A 10,054-nucleotide genomic window follows, 5' to 3' on the forward strand; every position below is an offset into this window, starting at 1 on the left:
TGTTTATGCCATAACTTAATCTAAATTATAACACGCTGTGTCCCTGCCAGCACATATGGGAATGATATTAGCCAAACCTAGCAATTTATGTCTGTTTATCATGTTCACAGCTCTTAATTAAAGGAATAGTTCACCTAAAATTGAAAATTTGTCATTTACTCACCCTCACTGTTCAAATCCCATATGACTTCCTTTCTCAACACAAGATAAGTTATATAACGAAAGTGAATGAAGAATGGGGCTAAGCTTGAAAAAAGATGCAAAATCACCATGTGCAAAGTGTCCACGTGAGTCATGCAGCATATTCCAAGGATTCTGAATCTATATTATAGCTTTATGTGACAAATGGTTTAAGTCATTATTAACTCCTCTATACTCATAACTGTTGTGAACAGACCATTGAGAGAATCAGTCATGAACAAATCATTCACAGCGATTTTACATACAACAACAACAAAGCCATTTAAATGTAAAATGACATAAGGGTGATTAAAGGATGAAAAAAATTTCATTTTGAGATGAACTGTCTCTTTAAGAGAGTTTTTTTTTTTATGTCTAGCTCTCTCTTTGTTCCTACTTCCACTTTTTGTCTCTCTTTCTTATTCATATACATATTCACAAGCACACACACACACACACACACACATAAGATCAAATATCCACTGGGATTTTTGCAATCCTACTTCCTCTAAAACATATCTGTCAATTGCAGAAGTCTGACATCGTCAGTCTTTTCAGCACTTTTTTCCGTCCTTTTCTTTTTTTCTATTTGGCTGTGTGTGCAACTACCTCCCTCAGGGTTTATAAGATAATCTTTTTTTTTTTTTTAATAAAACGAAACCGCTAGCTTGTTTCTTTGGAAACAGTGTTGAGTAGTCTGTTGTCACATAACACTGCATTTCCATTGGGAAATCCATGATTTGAATAAAGTTTGGGAGGTAATAATTTGTGTACTGTGCCAAGTGAAACGTGCTTCATATTGCTGTGCTTCTGTGACATCCGGAGCAGCTCCTTTTGTTCAACAAGAGAATCTCACCTGAGTCAAAACCACAAGCCAAAAGAGACCTTGTTAGTCCGTCTCAGTGCACACACTCATTCCAAAACTGCTTTGCCTGCTGTCAAGTATGCTTAAAGCTGAGTCTCTTATGATTCATAATAGTATCAGTATACACATCCATACTGTTCTGCGGCACACTGCGGTGTCAGGTGACCTCTGAAGGAGCACTGCCATACAGCTGTGCTCTCGCATAACCGAACGGAGTGTGAGGCTGAACTTTAACACCAGACACGGGTCCAAGTAGTTGTTTTGCAAGTATGAGTCCAGTCTCTACTCCCAGCAATTCGCGTCTCGTGTGAAGTGTCATGACATGATGAATTTGAGCCTCCAAGTCAGCAAAAACAGTAACATTATGAAATATTTGTACCTAAATATTTAAAATAATAGTTTTGTATTTTAATATATTTATATATATATATATATATATTATTTTTTTTATTTTTTTCCTGTGATGCCAAAACTGATTCATTGCAGTGTCTTCGGTGTCACATGATCCTTCAGAAATCATGCTGATTTGGTGGTCAAGAAACATTTCTTATTGTTATCAATGTTCAAAAGAGCTGTGCTGCTTAATATTTTTGAGGGGGTTCTTTGATTAATAGAAAGTTCAAAAGCACAGTGTTTAGGATACATTTAAAATGTCTTTGCTTATATATAATACCATTTCACAAATCTAAGACTTGATTGATTTGCTTGTACTTAATGAATATCAACTCCATACTCAAAACTTCATATGCAGTTGTCAGTTGTCTATAAATAATTAAAATAAAATCTAAGTCAAAATTGTGTCTCATGTTTTCAACATTTTGAATCCACACTTTCTTTGAACACAAACACACACACACACTTTTGCAACTAGCAGTAGCATGGCCAGGCTTATAGGGGGCAGTATATGCTTTTAACAGCCCCCACTCAGGTAATATCCATATTGGTCGGGGTGACCACAACGGCCACATACTCTCAACTCCACCACTTCAGCGACTCCCGCTCAATTACCATTCCTTTCCGTTCTCCCCTGCCCTAACGCATCCATTACAGCCACTGCATAGGAGGACCGTCAAGTATTTAGAAACACCCAGCTTCAACTAGGCCAAGAGGCATTTGAAGGACACTAATGTAGGGGGCCTGAGCCCTAATATAAACAACATTTATCACATGAAAGTCCTGGTTGGCCCATTAGGCAGACTTGAAGAGCTGGCACTCCTACCTCCGATCCCTAATGGAGCTGCTTTATTTAGCCAGGTTGTTCTTTGCACCTAACCATCTCCATGCTTCCCGCGTGGCAATTTGAGCTTTTTCTGTCATCTTATCTTGATCGTTCATCTCCAATCGATGTTTGTTTGTGTGAAATTTCTCTCTTTTAGTCATGAACATGGTGTTCTTGAATTTTAGAGCTGTGATCCAAGACAGATAATGTGAGTAAATATTTCCACGATGATAACAGGAAATAAATTTTAATGTAGCAAAGTTTTATGATGGCCTTTAACACAGGTTAATCATTAACTAAACTGTTTTCAAGAACTGCTTTATTTTGCTGTTCGAATAAGTGTTATATTTGTCATTTTTTCCAATGAGTTAAACCATTACCTCAAGTAGTTTCACTCGGTTCAGTCCTAATTGGTCAAAAGAAAAAAAAAATCCCCATTTCTAGAAACATTTCTGTTTGGAAATATGAGCTTCTCCTTCAGAAAGTGTTGACATACAGTGTCACAAACTCTAAATTATCATAGAGGCTACAAAACTTTCTGTACTTGTCCTTTTGAGACTCCATTACACGTAATGCTACACTCTAACTATCCTGTAACATGACAGCTGACAGTGATTGGTTGAAGTTTCACAGCAGCTGTTTAAACACATAGTCCAGCTGATTGGGAAATAGCAAAATTCTGTGAAATTTGTTATTGAGCATGTAATTTACAACGTCCAAGAGAATAGTGCTGGACGCAGGTCCAGGTTTTACAAATTTATTAGTCCTGGATACACACTGGACTAATAAATCCTGCATGGGCCTCATCTATCTAATCTATCTGTACTTTGAAAAAAATAACCTTAAATCTGGACATTTATTTGTTATTATTACAGCTTATATCAGAAAGTGATTTGCAGAGTTGTCACCTTGGGGAGGCACTGGATTTCGTCAGGATGTCAGCATTTGTCTTACTGTGACCGATAAGAGGAGACAAACTCACACACACTTACAGTTGGTGTAACTAAGACTAACAAACAAAAAGTGTTAATCATACAGACTGGAGGAAACCTTGAGATAATGAAGCTTTTGCCTGGTATTTAATTGGCTTTAATTGTTGAAATTGTTTCTACATCAGTATAGGGAAAATAAAATAAACCTTTACAGTAAAGGTACATGAGTAATCATGTACTAATGCCTGAATTAATACTTCAACACTTAGCTACAACTGGGGACATATTCATGAATGAACAATGCAGCCTTAGCCACATCTGTTTTATAGTGAAGAGTAAACTAAATCAAACAGTCTCTAAAGGAAGGAATAATAAATAAATTGACTCTTAAATTGAAACAATTTAATATTATCATAATTTAAACTACTGACATCTTAAACATTACTTCATCATAATGCACTAATAATTGATATTAAAAGGTCTGTTTTGTGTTTTTCTCTTTCCCATCAAACTCAACCTACTGTGACTTTACAAAAACAATTGCAAATTAAAACCCACAAAGAACATTTGCACAACATTTCCTGAAGAATTATGACCTTAAGATCAATTATTAGTGTGTGTCATGAATCTGGTCTATGAACTTCCGTTAACTCACCACCAGAGGTCACTCGCTCACCACATGGACTCTTGCACCACACTTACTGTTGCACGCCACCTCAGACTACAATTCCCATCATCCATTGCACTGACGACACACACAGCTGATTGCACTGATCACACACCCTACATAAACCATGGACTTCCTCTTCCTCTCTGCCGAGTATTGTATTGCGTTTATCACTCCCCTAGTGTTAGCTGCCTTACCGAGCCGTTCTGTGTTTTTCTGTTTAGTTCCAGTATTGTCCTGCATTTATAACTCTCCTAGTTTTAGCTGCGATACGGAACCCACTTTGTTGTCATAGTCTTGCCTTGTGTGTTTTTCTAGTGTTTTGATTCTTGCCCGGGTTTCCTGGATTTACCCCTTTGCCTTGCCCTGTTGGATATTGTTCGCCGATCATCGACTCTCGCTAGCCCTAGGATTGCTCTGTGTCTTGCCCGTACCATATCAGTTTGCCGGTGTTTGACCCTGCCTGTTTTTTGACTGTTTATAAATAAAAGTTTGCACTTGGATCCGCACGTCTCGTTCGCCCCGTTACAGTGTGTTTAGCATTTTCTAGATTTTCTAAGATCTGTGAAAATAATGAAAAAATCTAAATAAAAAAATCATGCAATTGCAATTAATGTTTTAAAGCTTCAAAAGGATGCAAAAGCACCATACAAGTTTCATAAAAGTAGTGTGTATGTATTCCGGCTGAAGCAAAACTACAGCTTTGTGTCACTAACAGACCAACATTTAAGCCATTGTTAACAAAAAATCCAGAATCACTGAATGAACTAGTTCTTATCTCTAGAATGTGATCCGTCAGATTCATGAGCGAATCACTCAGGCCGGTTTTGTGCATTTAATCATGTGAAAGAACACTTTGTCATTGTTATTCATGTAACAAACCTCCATGAACACTTCAAAAAAAGAGTTAGGGCTAAAATTTCAGTCACACAGAATTGTTATATGGTTTCAGAATATAGTGCACAAGTATTTTATGATAGTGCTTTCAATCCACGGGAGAAAACCAGTCATGCAGGTTTGGAACAACATGAGGGTGAGTAAATAATATCAATTTGCATTTCTCGCTGAACTATTCCTTTAACTACCAACTACTTAACACCAGTCTTTTTATTATTTTCTGTTCTAACTTTCTTTTTGCTGTTTCTATTATGCCTTTCTTATACCTGTTTCCTGACTCTGACCAGCCAAGGGAGGAAATGCCTTGTGTTTGCCAGTGAGTGACACAATTTTACATGGGATTTCCACAGTGCATCGAGTTATCTGGTTTAAAGCCTGCAGTACCATTCTGTGACCTCTTCCCCGGCCAGTCACATCAGGGATTAAAGGTGAAAAAGAGGGCAAATCGGCTATCAAGTCAGAAACACTGACCGTCAACTTTGTACTGTTTCTGTTCTCTCCCCCGTGCACAAACACTCTCCCATAGACACACACTCTCTGACACACACGAGCACAAACGTATACACAATCCACCTTCTTAGCATGGGGTCACGGCCCACCGCAAGCAAAAGAATAAGCGATGATTCATAACTTCAAAAGCCATTACCACTCTGAAATCAGCTTATTGCTTCACGGTGACTTGCTCTTGCTAAAATACACTTGGACAGAAACACAACAAATGAAATCTCCTTTAAGTAGGAAGAAAAAAGGCTGGGGGGTTTGGGGCAGGTTATCACACTGTTTATTTAGTGAATATTTCTCAGGTTAAGTTTATTTCTGGAGGTAAATTTATTTTAGGCACAAACTCAAATTTTGACTACAAAGGTCCAGGAAATAAAAGATAAACTGTCTATGAATTCTGCAACTAAGCACCCTATTACACATTTTTTACCGACATTTAAACAACTAGGGCAAAAAAAAAAAAAAATGAAACACCAAATATATAAAGTAATATATAAAATATCATATGAAAAAAAAAAAAAAATTATAAATAAAACAATTGTTTTGGCCAACAGATATTGAAACACAATTTACAAAAAAAAAATCATTAAAATAAAATGTACAAAATGGCAATGTGTGAAACATACAACTTGCCCTGAGCTGACATTTATGAAAATACACTTGCCTGATTTGTAGTTTTATTGTGTTTACTAGTTCACCTAAGAAAACATAAAACTATGTTAGAATTTCAGTTTTGAGTGTGAAAGAAACACTGCTAGAGAAAACACGTTTGTATAATTGGACTTTTGACTTTTGATAGTCCTTATGAAAAAATCTTGCTGTAACATTTATCTCCATTCCCCTATATCCAAAAATAAAAATAACATACAAATAATTGCAATAATTCTGCAGTTTGAAGTTCATAAGGCTAAATCAATTCAAATATTTACAACATAGAAGGGCAAAGATGGCAGTATTTTGTTTATAGATTGCCCCAAAAATGTGAGTGTACCAGTAGGCCTTTCAATATGACCTCAATACAAAATAGCCCTGACCTTTCGCCTGTCTCTGCAAGAGAATAAAGATTGACCGAATGTTTTCTTTATTACATAACTTCAGCTGTTGTCTTTGAAGTCCAGCCGTAAGAGATGAATGCGTTTGTTTAACATTACATTTCAGTATGAATGGTGCTCCTATTTACTGTTCGTATAAAATATGGTCTTTTAAACCGGGCAATAAAGCAAGTTTTATGGTGGCATTACCCAAACCCCCACAGGGAGAATGCTGCATTTGCTTTCTAAATGAACCTTGCTGGAGATTTGGTGCAGGTTTGCTGACTCAGAATAATATACCAAGTTAACCCTGGCCTGCTGTTCTATCAGGGGTCAGGCTGACGTGGATTAGGGTAAATTAAATTCATGATACGAGACAGAGATTTTTTTAAGACCTTGATATACAGTACAGTAGACTGATCTGTGCTGTAAATATAATATATATAATCTAAATATAAAATAAATATAATATAAAGATATAATATAAAAATAAATAAAGACAAACCCTCATAACGTAGAGTATGTCTATAAAAATTAATATTATAAATTAATAATCTCATTTTTACAGACATACTCTATGTTATGAGAGTTTATGAGTTTGTCTTTATTCATTTTTATGTTATATCATTTATAATTATTATTACATGTACAATTTAACTTACCTTGAGGTATATATATATATATATATATATATGAGGTAAATTGCCATAAGGGATTCTGCTATTAAACACCCTATTATAGGTTTTTCAGCTAAACTGAATTAGGCCACAAAAATTACTTAAACATCAAACACACAAAAAAGTAATATACAAAATATATGAAATAAAAATATTTTAAAAATACTTGTTACTACTTATACTTATGTTATTAACTGAATATTTGGTAACATTTCAATATGTATTTCAAAGCAGAAACCTGCATTTATGTAACCCCATCTATGCTTGATATCTCAATTGTCTTAAATGCTAAATCTGACATAAGCATCAACTGATGATACCATAGGCAATATTTAATGATGGCAACTTTAATACCTAATGGTTTTAACCTCTAGCTAGCCATGCACTGAAGAGAGAAAGTGAGCCACATGCTTTGAGAGCATGCTAGTGGGATTAGTGACCATTAGAGTCAAACCCCTCCGCAAGCACCACAGAGCGGCTGTGGTACACTGACCTAATCAAGCTTTAGGTCACTCGCTCAGATCAGTTCCAGAGCGAGTGACAGAGAAAAGAGCGAGAGAGAGAGGGTGAGTTTGTGTACGGGAGAGAGAGGGAAGCTAATCCTTTATCTCATTGTGTAATAAGTTGTAAGACATGACCCCATAAACCAATCTCTCATCCTAAACATCTTTTCTTCTCTTGAGACCTTTCTGACATCCAGCGATTGTTAGTAAACACTAATGAACCGCTAACCCCAACAGCACGCTTCCTCTCAACCTAATCCAAGCTTGCACAAGGACCCCCCCCCCCTAACACACACACACACACACACACAAACCCTTCAAACTCACCCCTCCTGTACAGAGATGGGGCGCTCTGATAAGCCGCGCTGGAATTCCTGTCTGGGTGTTCTTGTGAGAGACCTGGGTGGCAATGAGGAGCCGATAAAAATCACTCAGCACCGGACTCAATAGTTACCCCATGCAGTCTCTTTTTCCTTATTCTTTACTATATTGTCTTTTCTGATTCCACAAGGTTCAAATGGAATAAGGAAAACTGAACTTTTCACCCAGAGTCTAAAAAAACTGCAGAAACATGCCACTGGGTTCACCGTGTCTTATTCTCATTAATACTTCAGTGAGATTAACTTTAGAGCAAGAAAAATGAAAGCTCACAAAATCCTATTTCTTAGAAGCATTAAAAGGATTATCTAAAGGTCATATTTACTCACAACACAACGTGTTATTGTTAAGGTATGAATGAGAACATGGCTAAATGCACTATAGTCTCCCACACACCCAAACAAGAACGCAAATGCATCTTTTCCACAGCACTTTAATCCTTTTAAGACAAATGTTGCAAGCAGTGGATTTCAGAGAATGATATAAACAAATCATCTTAACAAAAATACTGTCTTTGCCAATGACGGCTAATACAACATATTTTTCAGATATACGAGTAATACAGTAAAAGATAATGAAAGAATGCTTTTGCCTCAAAGTTTAAAAAGAAGGAGGCAATTATGACTTTATATCTACTATTTTCTAACCTTATTTCTCAAATTTGTGACTTAATATCTTCTAATTGTGACTTTGTGAAGCAAATTACCAAAAAGTCACAATTTTGAGATTTAAAGTCATAACTGGGCAATAAACCTTATGAATTGTGAATTTTGTTAATTTGTTTCACAATGTCGAAATTAAGTGATTTAGTCACATTTTAACATTTAGTTGCACTGCGTATTTATTTCGCAATGTGACTTATTGCTAGATTGTCACATTGCGAAATATACATTCACAAATGAGAAAATACATGATACTTTAAATTTTGAAATGTGACATTAAATCCTTCAACAGCGACTTTGTGAAACACATTGCGAAATTTCAGAAAACGAATAACAAAAAATTAATGATCGTGAGATTGAAAGTCCTAACTGGGAGATATAAAGTTTTAAAATTTCAACATTAATCAATTGTGAAAAAATTGTGAGTTTATATTTAAAAAATTGTAAGTTATAAGTTCAAAATGTGACTTGTTGACTCACACTGTGATATAATTATACATTCAAAATAAAACAAATCTTGAAATCTGACTTCAAATCTTACACTCGTGACTTTGTGGAACAAACAGTGAAATTAAAAAAAAAAACGAATTACAAAAAATTATTGTGATTATGATATTTAAAGACCAAATTAGGAGTTACGCAATTTCTAAATTTTGCCTTATTGTGACATTTAAAGTCACACTGTAAAATATAAAGTCGTGACTTCAAAAATTAAAGAGCAAAATTATATTTTACAACAACATGACAAAGAAAGATTTAGTCACACTGTGAAATAAATATACATTCACAATTAGAAAAACAATGAGATTTCAAATCTTGAAATGTGACTTGATATCCTACAATTGTGACTTTGTAAACAAATTGTGAAATTGAAACAAAAAATACAATCACAAAAGGTCAAGTCAAGTCAAGTCAAGTCACATTATAGTGCTTTTAACAATGTAAATTGTGTCAAAGCAACTGCACAATATCAAAAAAGGAAAATAGTGTGTCAATAATGTAAAATGAAAAGATAAAAAAAAAGATTTTCAGTTAAAGGCATTTCATTATTGAATTCAGTGATGTCATCATCCAGCTCAGTTCGGTTTAAATAGTGTCTTTGCAATCAGGTCGACGATATCGCTGGAAATGAAGTGTCCCTAACTAAGCAAGCCAGAGGCGACAGCGGCAAGGAACCAAAACTCCATCGGTGACAGAATGGAGAGAAAACCTTGGGAGAAACCAGGCTCAGTCGTGGGGCCAGTTCTCCTCCGGCCAAACGAACCAGCAGTTCAATGCCAAACTGCAGCAAAGTCAGATTGTAAGGGCTCAACTGGTTCCAGTGCTCTTTCCCGATGGCTGTCTAAGTGGCGGGGTCCTCACTGGGGATCTGTCTCTGGTGCTCATCTCGGTGTCCTGGTCTCCGCTGACGTTCAAGGCTGTAGAGGTCGTCTCTGGGTGCTGATCCACCATCTGATCTGGATACGGACTGGATCTGGTGACTGCAGTGACCATCTGGGCTGGATACGGACCAGATCGGGTGAAAAAGTGAGATTTAAAGTT

This window comes from Barbus barbus (assembly GCF_936440315.1).
Source record: "Barbus barbus genome assembly, chromosome: 12".
Lineage (NCBI taxonomy): Eukaryota > Metazoa > Chordata > Actinopteri > Cypriniformes > Cyprinidae > Barbus > Barbus barbus.